General features: G+C 48.0%; 1 pseudogene; it reads right to left on the bottom strand.

Moving 5' to 3' along the window:
• LOC106591479 (bifunctional heparan sulfate N-deacetylase/N-sulfotransferase 4-like) overlaps positions 1–14,893 on the bottom strand; it is a 28,540-nt pseudogene that overhangs the window by 10,075 nt on the left and 3,572 nt on the right.

Raw genomic sequence — 14,893 nt, 5'->3', positions numbered from 1 at the left:
CTGGTTCTGACTGGTTCTGACTGGTTCTGGCTGTACAATACCTGTCCCTAAGATGATAGAACATTGTAACATTGTACAGTACCTGTATGGTAGAACTTCCCAGAGAAGCCCAGATTAAAGGTGAAGTTGGTGATTTGAGATCTCAGCTGGTTCTGAGTGTCCAGGAGGGCCTGGAGAAAGAGAGAGGGAGTTGTGTTCCATTTGTTCTATGATCTATTCTAAATATTCTGAGTGTTCTAAATGTTCTGAGTGTTCTAAACGTTCTGAGTATTCTAAACGTTCTGAGTGTTCTAAACGTTCTGAGTGTTCTAAACGTTCTGAGTGTTCTAAACGTTCTGAGTGTTCTAAACGTTCTGTGTGTTCTAAATGTTCTGTGTGTTCTAAATCTTCGGTGTGTTCTAAATCTTCTGTGTGTTCTAAATGTGTTTTATTCTATTACATTCATTTCACATTTCCATAAACTTCAGAGTGTTTCCTTTAAAATTATATCAATAATATGCATAGTTAAATAAAGGTTACATTTAAAATAAAAAAAATATTTCAGGCAGTTAGTAATTTTCCTCTCTCCTTCCCTTTGTCTCTTCTCTCTTTTCCCTTCCCTCCTCTTCCCTCTCTTCTCTTCTCTCTCTCCCCCTCTCTCTACTCTCTTACTCCATCTCCCTTTCCCCCCTCTCCTCACCCCCTTATCTACATCTACCTCTCCACCCCCTTCCCTCCATCGTTGCCCTCTCTCTCATTCTCCTCCCCCTCTCCTTCCATTTCCCTCTACCCAACTATTTCTCCTCCCCCTCTCTCAATCTCTCTGTGAAAATGTCAAATTCTCTGAAGACAACTGCTTTAACTTGAAAGGATGGCTGAAACAGCAGGAATGAATGACTGTATCGTTCTCTCTCTTTATCTCTCTTTCTCTGTCTCTCTCTCAATCTATCCCCGTCTCTCTCTCAATCTCTCTCTTTCTGTATCTCTTTCTCCGTCTCTCTGTCACTTTCTCTCAAAGTCTGTCTGTCCTTCACTCTCCATCTGTCCCCATTTCTCTCTCTCTTTCTGTACCTCTTTCATCTCTACCTTTTTCAGACATTCCCCCTTTCCCCATCTTCCTACTTTTCTGTCCCCATCTCTCTCTAACTTCTCTCTCTCTCTCTCTCTCTCTCTCTCTCTGAGGTGTTGGGCAGGCTAGTATAATCTCTCTCTCTCTCTCTGAGGTGTTGGGCAGGCTAATATAATCTCTCTCTCTCTGAGGTGTTGGGCAGGTTAGTATAATCTCTCTCTCTCACTCTGAGGTGTTGGGCATGCTAGTATAATCTCTCTCTCTCTCTCTGAGGTGTTGGGCAGGCTAGTATAATCTCTCTCTCTCTCTCTGAGGTGTTGGGCAGGCTAGTATAATCTTTCTCTCTCTCTCTGAGGTGTTGGGCAGGCTAGTATAATCCCTCTCTGTCTGAGGTGTTGGGCAGGCTAGTATAATCTCTCTCTCTCTCTCTGAGGTGTTGGACAGGCTAGTATAATCTCTCTCTCTCTCTCTCTCTCTGAGGTGTTGGGCAGGCTAGTATAATCTCTCTCTCTCTCTGAGGTGTTGGGCAGGCTAGTATAATCTCTCTCTCTCTCTCTGAGGTGTTGGGCAGGCTAGTATAATCTCTCTCTCTCTGTCTGAGGTGTTGGACAGGCTAGTATAATCTCTCTCTCTGTCTGAGGTGTTGGGCAGGCTAGTATAATCTCTCTCTCTGTCTGAGGTGTTGGGCAGGCTAGTATAGTCTCTCTCTCTCTCTCTGAGGTGTTGGGCAGGCTAGTATAATCTCTCTCTCTCTCTGAAGGTGTTGGGCAGGCTAGTATAATCTCTCTCTGAGGTGTTGGGCAGGCTAGTATAATCTCTCTCTGAGGTGTTGGGCAGGCTAGTATAATCTCTCTCTCTCTCTGAGGTGTTGGGCAGGCTAGTATAATCTCTCTCTCTCTCTCTGAGGTGTTGGGCAGGCTAGTATAATCTCTCTCTCTCTCTCTGAGGTGTTGGGCAGGCTAGTATAATCTCTCTCTCTCTCTCTGAGGTGTTGGGCAGGCTAGTATAATCTCTCTCTCTCTCTGAGGTGTTGGGCAGGCTAGTATAATCTCTCTCTCTCTCGTCTGAGGTGTTGGGCAGGCTAGTATAATCTCTCTCTCTCTCTCTGAGGTGTTGGGCAGGCTAGTATAATCTCTCTCTCTCTCTCTCTGAGGTGATGGGCAGGCTAGTATAATTTCTCTCTCTCTCTCTCTGAGGTGTTGGGCAGGCTAGTATAATCTCTCTCTCTCTCTCTGAGGTGTTGGGCAGGCTAGTATAATCTCTCTCTCTCTCTTGAGGTGTTGGGCAGGCTAGTATAATCTCTCTCTCTCTCTCTGAGGTGTTGGGCAGGCTAGTATAATCTCTCTCTCTCTCTCGAAGGTGTTGTGCAGGCTAGTATAATCTCTCTCTGAGGTGTTGGGCAGGCTAGTATAATCTCTCTCTGAGGTGTTGGGCAGGCTAGCATAATCTCTCTCTCTCTGAGGTGTTGGGCAGGCTAGTATAATCTCTCTCTCTCTCTGAGGTGTTGGGCAGGCTAGTATAATCTCTCTCTCTCTCTCTGAGGTGTTGGGCAGGCTAGTATAATCTCTCTCTCTCTCTCTGAGGTGTTGGGCAGGCTAGTATAATCTCTCTCTCTCTCTCTGAGGTGTTGGACAGGCTAGTATAATCTCTCTCTCTCTCTGTCTGAGGTGTTGGGCAGGCTAGTATAATCTCTCTCTCTCTCTCTGAGGTGTTGGGCAGGCTAGTATAATCTCTCTCTCTCTCTCTCTGAGGTGTTGGGCAGGCTAGTATAATTTCTCTCTCTCTCTGAGGTGTTGGGCAGGCTAGTATAATCTCTCTCTCTCTCTCTAAGGTGTTGGGCAGGCTAGTATAATCTCTCTCTCTCTCTCTGAGGTGTTGGGCAGGCTAGTATAATCTCTCTCTCTCTCTCTGAGGTGTTGGGCAGGCTAGTATAATCTCTCTCTCTCTCTGAGGTGTTGGGCAGGCTAGTATAATCTCTCTCTCTCTCTCTCTCTGAGGTGTTGGGCAGGCTAGTATAATCTCTCTCTCTCTCTGAGGTGTTGGGCAGGCTAGTATAATCTCTCTCTCTCTGAGGTGTTGGGCAGGCTAGTATAATCTCTCTCTCTCTCTGAGGTGTTGGGCAGGCTAGTATAATCTCTCTCTCTCTCTCTGAGGTGTTGGGCAGGCTAGTATAATCTCTCTCTCTCTCTCTCTCTCTCTCTCTCTCTCTCTCTCTCTCTGTCTGTCCCCCTCTCCCGCACCTCCTTCTCTCTCTGAGGTGTTGGGCAGGCTAGTATAATCTCTCTCTCTCTCTGAGGTGTTGGGCAGGCTATTATAATATCTCTCTCTCTCTGAGGTGTTGGGCAGGCTAGTATAATTCTCTCTCTCTCTCTGAGGTGTTGGGCAGGCTAGTATAATCTCTCTCTCTCTGTTTGAGGTGTTGGGCAGGCTAGTATAATCTCTCTCTCTCTCTCTCTCTCTCTCTCTCTCTCTCTCTCTCTCTCTCTCTCTCTCTCTCTCTCTCTCTGTCTGTCCCCCTCTCCGCACCTCCTTCTCTCTCTGAGGTGTTGGGCAGGCTAGTATAATCTCTCTCTCTCTGAGGTGTTGGGCAGGCTAGTATAATCTCTCTCTCTCTGTCTCTGAGGTGTTGGGCAGGCTAGTATAATCTCTCTCTCTCTCTCTGAGGTGTTGGGCAGGCTAGTATAATCTCTCTCTCTCTCTGAGGTGTTGGGCAGGCTAGTATAATCTCTCTCTCTGAGGTGTTGGGCAGGCTAGTATAATCTCTCTCTCTCTGAGGTGTTGGGCAGGCTAGTATAATCTCTCTCTCTCTCTGAGGTGTTGGGCAGGCTAGTATAATCTCTCTCTCTCTCTGTCTGAGGTGTTGGGCAGGCTAGTATAATCTCTCTCTCTCTCTCTGAGGTGTTGGGCATGCTAGTATAATCTCTCTCTCTGAGGTGTTGGGCAGGCTAGTATAATCTCTCTCTGTCTGATGTGTTGGGCAGGCTAGTATAATCTCTCTCTCCTTCTCTCTGTCTGAGGTGTTGGGCAGGCTAGTATAATCTCTCTCTCTCTCTGAGGTGTTGGGCAGGCTAGTATAATCTCTCTCTCTCTCTGAGGTGTTGGGCAGGCTAGTATAATCTCTCTATCTCTCTGAGGTGTTGGGCAGGCTAGTATAATTCTCTCTCTCTCTGAGGTGTTGGGCAGGCTAGTATAATCTCTCTCTCTCTGTCTGAGGTGTTGGGCAGGCTAGTATAATCTCTCTCTCTCTCTCTCTCTGAGGTGTTGGGCAGGCTAGTATAATCTCTCTCTCTCTCTCTGAGGTGTTGGGCAGGCTAGTATATTCTCTCTCTCTCTCTCTGTCTGAGGTGTTGGGCAGGCTAGTATTCTCTCTCTCTCTCTCTCTCGAGGTATTGGGCAGTTTAGTATAATCTCTCTCTCTCTGTCTGAGGTGTTGGACAGGCTAGTATAATCTCTCTCTCTGTCTGAGGTGTTGGGCAGGCTAGTATAATCTCTCTCTCTCTCTCTGAGGTGTTTGGCAGGTTAGTATAATCTCTCTCTCTCTCTCTGAGGTGTTGGGCAGGCTAGTATAATCTCTCTCTCTCTGAGGTGTTGGGCAGGCTAGTATAATCTCTCTCTATCTGAGGTGTTGGTCAGGCTAGTATAATCTCTCTCTCTGAGGTGTTGGGCAGGCTAGTATAATCTCTCTCTCTCTCTGAGGTGTTGGGCAGGCTAGTATAATCTCTCTCTCTCTGTCTCTGAGGTGTTGGGCAGGCTAGTATAATCTCTCTCTCTCTCTCGAGGTGTTGGGCAGGCTAGTATCATCTCTCTCTCTCTCTGAGGTGTTGGGCAGGCTAGTATAATCTCTCTCTCTGAGGTGTTGGGCAGGCTAGTATAATCTCTCTCTCTCTGAGGTGTTGGGCAGGCTAGTATAATCTCTCTCTGTCTGAGGTGTTGGGCAGGCTAGTATAATCTCTCTCTCTCTCTCTGAGGTGTTGGGCAGGCTAGTATAATCTCTCTCTCTGAGGTGTTGGGCAGGCTAGTATAATCTCTCTCTCTCTCTGAGGTGTTGGGCAGGCTAGTATAATCTCTCTCTCTCTTGAGGTGTTGGGCAGGCTAGTATAATCTCTCTCTGTCTGAGGTGTTGGGCAGGCTAGTATAATCTCTCTCTCTCTCTCTGAGGTGTTGGGCAGGCTAGTATAATCTCTCTCTCTCTCTCTGAGGTGTTGGGCAGGCTAGTATAATCTCTCTCTCTCTCTGAGGTGTTGGGCAGGCTAGTATAATCTCTCTCTCTCTGAGGTGTTTGGCAGGCTAGTATAATCTCTCTCTCTCTGAGGTGTTTGGCAGGCTAGTATAATCTCTCTCTCTCTGAGGTGTTGGGCAGGCTAGTATAATCTCTCTCTCTCTGTCTGAGGTGTTGGGCAGGCTAGTATAATCTCTCTCTCTCTCTCTCTGAGGTGTTGGGCAGGCTAGTATAATCTCTCTCTCTCTCTCTCTGAGGTGTTGGGCAGGCTAGTATAATCTCTCTCTGTCTGAGTTGTTGGGCAGGCTAGTATAATCTCTCTCTGTCTGATGTGTTGGGCAGGCTAGTATAATCTCTCTCTCCTTCTCTCTGTCTGAGGTGTTGGGCAGGCTAGTATAATCTCTCTCTCTCTCTGAGGTGTTGGGCAGGCTAGTATAATCTCTCTCTCTCTCTCTGAGGTGTTGGGCAGGCTAGTATAATCTCTCTCTCTCTCTGAGGTGTTGGGCAGGCTAGTATAATCTCTCTCTCTCTCTGTCTGAGGTGTTGGGCAGGCTAGTATAATCTCTCTCTCTCTCTCTCTCTGAGGTGTTGGGCAGGCTAGTATAATCTCTCTCTCTCTCTCTGAGGTGTTGGGCAGGCTAGTATAATCTCTCTCTCTCTCTCTCTGAGGTGTTGGGCAGGCTAGTATAATCTCTCTCTCTCTCTCTCTGAGGTGTTGGGCAGGCTAGTATAATCTCTCTCTGTCTGAGGTGTTGGGCAGGCTAGTATAATCTCTCTCTCTCTCTCTGAGGTGTTGGGCAGGCTAGTATAATCTCTCTCTCTCTCTCTGAGGTGTTGGGCAGGCTAGTATAATCTCTCTCTCTCTCTCTGAGGTGTTGGGCAGGCTAGTATAATCTCTCTCTCTCTGAGGTGTTGGGCAGGCTAGTATAATCTCTCTCTCTCTCTGAGGTGTTGGGCAGGCTAGTATAATCTCTCTCTCTGAGGTGTTGGGCAGGCTAGTATAATCTCTCTCTCTCTCTGAGGTGTTGGGCAGGCTAGTATAATCTCTCTCTCTCTCTGAGGTGTTGGGCAGGCTAGTATAATCTCTCTCTCTCTGAGGTGTTGGGCATGCTAGTATAATCTCTCTCTCTCTGTCTGAGGTGTTGGACAGGCTAGTATAATCTCTGTCTCTGTCTGAGGTGTTGGGCAGGCTAGTATAATCTCTCTCTCTGAGGTGTTTGGCAGGTTAGTATAATCTCTCTCTCTCTCTCTCTCTCTCTGAGGTGTTGGGCAGGCTAGTATAATCTCTCTCTCTCTGAGGTGTTGGGCAGGCTAGTATAATCTCTCTCTATCTGAGGTGTTGGTCAGGCTAGTATAATCTCTCTCTCTGAGGTGTTGGGCAGGCTAGTATAATCTCTCTCTCTCTGAGGTGTTGGGCAGGCTAGTATAATCTCTCTCTCTCTCTGAGGTGTTGGGCAGGCTAGTATAATCTCTCTCTCTCTGTCTCTGAGGTGTTGGGCAGGCTAGTATAATCTCTCTCTCTCTCTCTGAGGTGTTGGGCAGGCTAGTATCATCTCTCTCTCTCTCTGAGGTGTTGGGCAGGCTAGTATAATCTCTCACTCTGAGGTGTTGGGCAGGCTAGTATTATCTCTCTCTCTCTGAGGTGTTGGGCAGGCTAGTATAATCTCTCTCTGTCTGAGGTTTTGGGCAGGCTAGTATAATCTCTCTCTCTCTCTCTGTGTTGGGCAGGCTAGTATAATCTCTCTCTCTCTCTCTCTGAGGTGTTGGGCAGGCAAGTATAATCTCTCTCTCTGAGGTGTTGGGCAGGCTAGTATAATCTCTCTCTCTCTCTGAGGTGTTGGGCAGGCTAGTATAATCTCTCTCTCTCTCTCTGAGGTGTTGGGCAGGCTAGTATAATCTCTCTCTCTCTGTCTGAGGTGTTGGGCAGGCTAGTATAATCTCTCTCTCTCTCTCTCTGAGGTGTTGGGCAGGCTAGTATAATCTCTCTCTCTCTCTCTGAGGTGTTGGGGAGGCTAGTATAATCTCTCTCTCTCTCTGAGGTGTTGGGCAGGCTAGTATAATCTCTCTCTCTCTCTGAGGTGTTGGTCAGGCTAGTATAATCTCTCTCTGTCTGAGGTGTTGGGCAGGCTAGTATAATCTCTCTCTCTCTCTCTGAGGTGTTGGGCAGGCTAGTATAATCTCTCTCTCTCTCTGAGGTGTTGGGCAGGCTAGTATAATCTCTCTCTCTCTCTGAGGTGTTGGGCAGGCTAGTATAATCTCTCTCTCTCTGAGGTGTTTGGCAGGCTAGTATAATCTCTCTCTCTCTGAGGTGTTTGGCAGGCTAGTATAATCTCTCTCTCTCTCTGAGGTGTTGGGCAGGCTAGTATAATCTCTCTCTCTCTGTCTGAGGTGTTGGGCAGGCTAGTATAATCTCTCTCTCTCTCTGAGGTGTTGGGCAGGCTAGTATAATCTCTCTCTCTCTCTCTGAGGTGTTGGGCAGGCTAGTATAATCTCTCTCTGTCTGAGGTGTTGGGCAGGCTAGTATAATCTCTCTCTGTCTGATGTGTTGGGCAGGCTAGTATAATCTCTCTCTCCTTCTCTCTGTCTGAGGTGTTGGGCAGGCTAGTATAATCTCTCTCTCTCTGAGGTGTTGGGCAGGCTAGTATAATCTCTCTCTCTCTCTCTGAGGTGTTGGGCAGGCTAGTATAATCTCTCTCTCTCTCTGAGGTGTTGGGCAGGCTAGTATAATCTCTCTCTCTCTCTGTCTGAGGTGTTGGGCAGGCTAGTATAATCTCTCTCTCTCTCTCTCTGAGGTGTTGGGCAGGCTAGTATAATCTCTCTCTCTCTCTCTGAGGTGTTGGGCAGGCTAGTATAATCTCTCTCTCTCTGAGGTGTTGGGCAGGCTAGTATAATCTCTCTCTCTCTCTCTCTGAGGTGTTGGGCAGGCTAGTATAATCTCTCTCTCTCTGAGGTGTTGGGCAGGCTAGTATAATCTCTCTCTCTCTCTCTGAGGTGTTGGGCAGGCTAGTATAATCTCTCTCTCTCTCTCTGAGGTGTTGGGCAGGCTAGTATAATCTCTCTCTCTCTCTCTCTCTCTCTCTCTCTCTCTGTGTCTGTCCCCCTCTCCCGCACCTCCTTCTCTCTCTGAGGTGATGGGCAGGCTAGTATAATCTCTCTCTCTCTCTCTGAGGTGTTGGGCAGGCTATTATAATCTCTCTCTCTCTCTGAGGTGTTGGGCAGGCTAGTATAATTCTCTCTCTCTCTGAGGTGTTGGGCAGGCTAGTATAATCTCTCTCTCTCTGTTTGAGGTGTTGGGCAGGCTAGTATAATCTCTCTCTCTCTCTCTCTCTCTCTCTCTCTCTCTGTCTGTCCCCCTCTCCCGCACCTCCTTCTCTCTCTGAGGTGTTGGGCAGGCTAGTATAATCTCTCTCTCTCTGAGGTGTTGGGCAGGCTAGTATAATCTCTCTCTCTCGTCTCTGAGGTGTTGGGCAGGCTAGTATAATCTCTCTCTCTCTCTCTGAGGTGTTGGGCAGGCTAGTATAATCTCTCTCTCTCTCTGAGGTGTTGGGCAGGCTAGTATAATCTCTCTCTCTGAGGTGTTGGGCAGGCGAGTATAATCTCTCTCTCTCTGAGGTGTTGGGCAGGCTAGTATAATCTCTCTCTCTCTCTGAGGTGTTGGGCAGGCTAGTATAATCTCTCTCTCTCTTGTCTGAGGTGTTGGGCAGGCTAGTATAATCTCTCTCTCTCTCTGAGGTGTTGGGCAGGCTGGTATAATCTCTCTCTCTCTCTCTCTGAGGTGTTGGGCATGCTAGTATAATCTCTCTCTCTCTCTGAGGTGTTGGGCAGGCTAGTATAATCTCTCTCTGTCTGAGGTGTTGGGCAGGCTAGTATAATCTCTCTCTGTCTGATGTGTTGGGCAGGCTAGTATAATCTCTCTCTCCTTCTCTCTGTCTGAGGTGTTGGGCAGGCTAGTATAATCTCTCTCTCTCTCTCTCTGAGGTGTTGGGCAGGCTAGTATAATCTCTCTCTCTCTCTCTGAGGTGTTGGGCAGGCTAGTATAATCTCTCTCTCTCTCTCTCTGAGGTGTTGGGCAGGCTAGTATAATCTCTCTCTCTCTCTGAGGTGTTGGGCAGGCTAGTATAATTCTCTCTCTCTCTGAGGTGTTGGGCAGGCTAGTATAATCTCTCTCTCTCTGTCTGAGGTGTTGGGCAGGCTAGTATAATCTCTCTCTCTCTCTCTCTCTCTGAGGTGTTGGGCAGGCTAGTATAATCTCTCTCTCTCTCTGAGGTGTTGGGCAGGCTAGTATATTCTCTCTCTCTCTCTGTCTGAGGTGTTGGGCAGGCTAGTATTCTCTCTCTCTCTCTCTCTCTGAGGTATTGGGCAGTTTAGTATAATCTCTCTCTCTCTGTCTGAGGTGTTGGACAGGCTAGTATAATCTCTCTCTCTGTCTGAGGTGTTGGGCAGGCTAGTATAATCTCTCTCTCTCTGAGGTGTTGGGCAGGCTAGTATAATCTCTCTCTATCTGAGGTGTTGGTCAGGCTAGTATAATCTCTCTCTCTGAGGTGTTGGGCAGGCTAGTATAATCTCTCTCTCTCTCTGAGGTGTTGGGCAGGCTAGTATAATCTCTCTCTCTCTCTGAGGTGTTGGGCAGGCTAGTATAATCTCTCTCTCTCTGTCTCTGAGGTGTTGGGCAGGCTAGTATAATCTCTCTCTCTCTCTGAGGTGTTGGGCAGGCTAGTATCATCTCTCTCTCTCTCTGAGGTGTTGGGCAGGCTAGTATAATCTCTCTCTCTGAGGTGTTGGGCAGGCTAGTATAATCTCTCTCTGTTTGAGGTGTTGGGCAGGCTAGTATAATCTCTCTCTCTCTCTCTGAGGTGTTGGGCAGGCTAGTATAATCTCTCTCTCTCTCTTGAGGTGTTGGGCAGGCTAGTATAATCTCTCTCTCTGAGGTGTTGGGCAGGCTTGTATAATCTCTCTCTCTCTCTGAGGTGTTGGGCAGGCTAGTATAATCTCTCTCTCTCTCTCTGAGGTGTTGGGCAGGCTAGTATAATCTCTCTCTCTCTGTCTGAGGTGTTGGGCAGGCTAGTATAATCTCTCTCTCTCTGAGGTGTTGGGCAGGCTAGTATAATCTCTCTCTCTCTCTCTCTGAGGTGTTGGGGAGGCTAGTATAATCTCTCTCTCTCTCTGAGGTGTTGGGCAGGCTAGTATAATCTCTCTCTCTCTCTGAGGTGTTGGTCAGGCTAGTATAATCTCTCTCTGTCTGAGTTGTTGGGCAGGCTAGTATAATCTCTCTCTCTCTCTGAGGTGTTGGGCAGGCTAGTATAATCTCTCTCTCTCTCTGAGGTGTTGGGCAGGCTAGTATAATCTCTCTCTCTCTCTCTGAGGTGTTGGGCAGGCTAGTATAATCTCTCTCTCTCTGAGGTGTTTGGCAGGCTAGTATAATCTCTCTCTCTCTGAGGTGTTTGGCAGGCTAGTATAATCTCTCTCTCTCTGAGGTGTTGGGCAGGCTAGTATAATCTCTCTCTCTCTGTCTGAGGTGTTGGGCAGGCTAGTATAATCTCTCTCTCTCTCTCTGAGGTGTTGGGCAGGCTAGTATAATCTCTCTCTCTCTCTCTCTCTGAGGTGTTGGGCAGGCTAGTATAATCTCTCTCTGTCTGAGGTGTTGGGCAGGCTAGTATAATCTCTCTCTGTCTGATGTGTTGGGCAGGCTAGTATAATCTCTCTCTCCTTCTCTCTGTCTGATGTGTTGGGCAGGCTAGTATAATCTCTCTCTCCTTCTCTCTGTCTGAGGTGTTGGGCAGGCTAGTATAATCTCTCTCTGTCTGAGGTGTTGGGCAGGCTAGTATAATCTCTCTCTCTCTCTCTGAGGTGTTGGGCAGGCTAGTATAATCTCTCTCTGAGGTGTTGGGCAGGCTAGTATAATCTCTCTCTCTCTCTCTGAGGTGTTGGGCAGCTAGTATAATCTCTCTCTCTCTCTCTGAGGTGTTGGGCAGGCTAGTATAATCTCTCTCTCTCTCTCTGAGGTGTTGGGCAGGCTAGTATAATCTCTCTCTCTGAGGTGTTGGGCAGGCTAGTATAATCTCTCTCTCTCTGAGGTGTTGGGCAGGCTAGTATAATCTCTCTCTCTGTCTGTTCTCCCTCACCTCCTTCTCTCTCTGTGTCTGTCCCCCTCTCCCTCACCTCCTCCTCTCTCTCTGTATGTGTCCCCCTCTCCCTCACCTCCTTCTCTCTCTGTGTCTGTCCCCTCTCCCTCTCCTCCTTCTCTCTGTGTCTGTTCCCCTCTCCCTCACCTCCTTCTCTCGCTGTGTCTGTCCCCCTCTCCCTCACCTCCTTCTATCTCTCTCTCTCTCTGTGTCTGTCCCCCTCTCCCTCACCTCCTTCTCTCTCTCTGTCTGTCCCCTCCTCCCTCTCCTCCTCTCTCTCTCTCTCTCTGTGTCTGTTTCCCCCTCCTCTCTCTCTGTATGTGTCCCCCTCTCCCAAGGTCCTAGATGTTCAGGTCATCTTTCTGATGCATTATAGGAAAGATGTCAAACACTGACAGGTAGTGACATTCTAATCTGCAGAGCTAAGCAAACACACACACACACACACACACACACACACACACACACTCCTTTCTCCCCAGAGTGTCGGCTGTGTGTCAGCGTTACTGCAGTGAGCCAAGCAGAAGGCCCTGGTCTAATCTCAGACACATTACTGCAGAGCAACACAACTCTCCCCTGTCACACACACACACACACACACACACACACACACACACACACACACCCCGTTTCCTCCTTCCGTAACATCCTTGGTGTTCATGGAAGCCCCCCGTTCCTCCTACCTTAACATCCTTGGTGTTCATGGAAGCCCCCCCGTTTCCTCCTACCTAACATCCTTGGTGTTCATGGAGCCCCACCCCGTTTCCTCCTACCTTAACATCCTTGGTGTTCATGGAAGCCCCCCCGTTTCCTCCTACCTTAACACCCGTGGTGTTCATGGAGCCCCACCCCGTTTCCTCCTACCTTAACATCCTTGGTGTTCATGGAAGCCCCCCGTTTCCTCCTACCTTAACATCCTTGGTGTTCATGGAGCCCCACCCCGTTTCCTCCCACCTTAACATCCTTGGTGTTCATGGAGGCCCACCCCGTTTCCTCCTACCTAACATCCTTGGTGTTCATGGAAGCCCCCCGTTTCCTCCTACCTTAACACCCGTGGTGTTCATGGAGCCCCACCCCGTTTCCTCCTACCTTAACATCCTTGGTGTTCATGGAAGCCCCCGTTTCCTCCTACCTTAACATCCTTGGTGTTCATGGAAGCCCCCCCGTTTCCTCCTACCTTAACATCCTTGGTGTTCATGCGTGTTCCTTCCTTCCCGACAAAAATGTCGTCTATATCCACCAGGATGTGACGCTCCAACCCCAACGACAACTTCCTGTCCGTGAGGTAAGTGATAGCGTCCACCAATAGGAGCCTGTGTAGCCAGTAGCCCAGGCCGTGTCCGAAGACGACCCTCTGAACCCCGTCAAACAGCCCCACATCCAGCACCACCGTATCCTGTAGGCCCCGACTGAAACCAGGGACTGGATTATCTCCGCTGCCCACTCCGGGGCCTCCCTCCCTGGGCCGCGCCTGGACAACAGCCTGGTAGGAGGAGTGGTTGGAGGTGAACGTGGTCCAGTCGTCGCCAGGGAGAGGTCCACGGTCCGTACCGGCCCGCGTCAGGTGGAGGAGGGGCGAACGTGACATCACAGAGGCGTCTCGGAGCGCCTGATTTGTCCGTAGCAGCAGGGGTAGACCCTGGAGATTCAGCAGGGGCGGAGAGTTCTGATTGGCTCTATGGAAGGTGATGATGCCGACTCGGTAACGGAGACAGTACTGGGGGACAACAAGGGACAAAATTTGGCAAGCGTCAGCTGACAACCAGACGAACGTTAGCGAACGTTAGCTGAGAACCTGACGAATGTTAGCGAACGTTAGCTGACAACCAGACGAACGTTAGCGAACGTTAGCTGACAACCAGACGAACGTTTGCGAACGTTAGCGAACGTTAGCTGACAACCAGACGAACGTTAGCGAATGTTAGCTGACAACCAGACGAATGTTAGCGAACGTTAGCTGACAACCAGACAAACGTTTGCGAACGTTAGCGAACGTTAGCTGACAACCAGACAAACGTTAGCTGACAACCAGACGAATGTTAGCGAACGTTAGCTGACAACCAGATGAACGTTAGCGAACGTTAGCTGACAACCAGACGAACATTAGCGAACGTTAGCTGACAACCAGACGAATGTTAGCGAACGTTAGCTGACAACCAGACGAACGTTAGCTGACAACCAGACAAACGTTAGCGAACGTTAGCTGACAACAAGACGATACATTTCATTGTGTATTTTGTGTCCGATGTTAGTGAATGTTCATGGCTAACATTAGCTGACAACCAGACGAACGTTAGCGAACGTCAGCTGACAACCAGACGAACGTTAGCGAACGTTAGCTGACAACCAGACGAACGTTAGCGAATGATAGCTGACAACCAGACGATACATTTCAATGTGTATTTTGTGTCCGATGTTAGTGAATGTTCATGGCTAACGTTAGCTAACAGTTTGAGACGGTAACGGACGGCAAACGGAAGCGAGTGTCAATACACAACAAAAAAAGTAAATCCGTACAAAAATGAGCTTCGCCATAACATTCTGGAATGTACTAGTTCACCTTGACGTTCTTACTAAGTCACTTCCACCTTCCACTTCCTTTTTCCCCTTGAAACAGTGTCCCGCATAGACGCAGAGATGTGTGGACGTTCGGTATTAAACCTTTTTCTTCGAGGCGACCTCGTGGTCAAGTGTAAATTAGGCCTGTCAGAAGAGAAGTGAGCCGTGTCGCTGTAAAAAAAAAAAAGGACCGACGTGTGAAGTTTATTAAAAGAGCAAATATACTTTGGAGTCAAATGAAAGATAAGAGTTTAGATTATGAGGAAATGAAGGCATAGATATGTTTGTCAACCATTTTCCATCCTAAAAAAATAAGGAATAAGGCTTTGATTTCTGGTCAAACAGATGGAAAAACGGGTCTCAGAAAACATCTAGCAGGGAAAAAAAAGTATTAAAAAGCTCTTAGAAATCCATCAAAACACAATAATGTTGAAGTAAAGGTCCCCTGCCAACTAATATCAACATTTATATTTCATTTTTATGGAAATATTTTCCTTCTAAAAGTATCAAATATTGCCTAGTGTCCTGTTATTGTCACGTCCTGACCTGTAAAGGGGTTATTGGGTATTGTAGTTTGGTCAGGACGTGACAGGGGGGCGTTTGTTTTATGTGGTTTGGGGTTTGTTGGGTTATGTTATTATGTAAGAGAGGGGTGTTTGTTTTATGTGGTTCGGGGTTTGTTGGGTTATGTTATTATGTAAGAGAGGGGTGTTTGTTTAGAGTGTTCCGGGGTTTTTGATCTATGTTCTAGGTTAGTTTATTTTCTATGTTCAGTCTAGTTTTCTCCTTCTATGTTTAGTTAATGGGGGGGTTGGACCTTCAATTGGAAGCAGCTGCTCCTCGTTGCCTCTAATTGAAGGTCCTATTTAAGAGGGGTGTTTTTTTTCCTGCGGGGGTTTGTGGGTAGTTGCTTCCTGTTTAGTGTCGTTCGTTGTTTACGCGATT

This window comes from Salmo salar, unplaced genomic scaffold (assembly GCF_905237065.1).
Source record: "Salmo salar unplaced genomic scaffold, Ssal_v3.1, whole genome shotgun sequence".
Classification (NCBI taxonomy): domain Eukaryota; kingdom Metazoa; phylum Chordata; class Actinopteri; order Salmoniformes; family Salmonidae; genus Salmo; species Salmo salar.
Note: the sequence above shows the minus strand (reverse complement) of the source record. Positions and strands in the feature narration are given on the sequence as shown.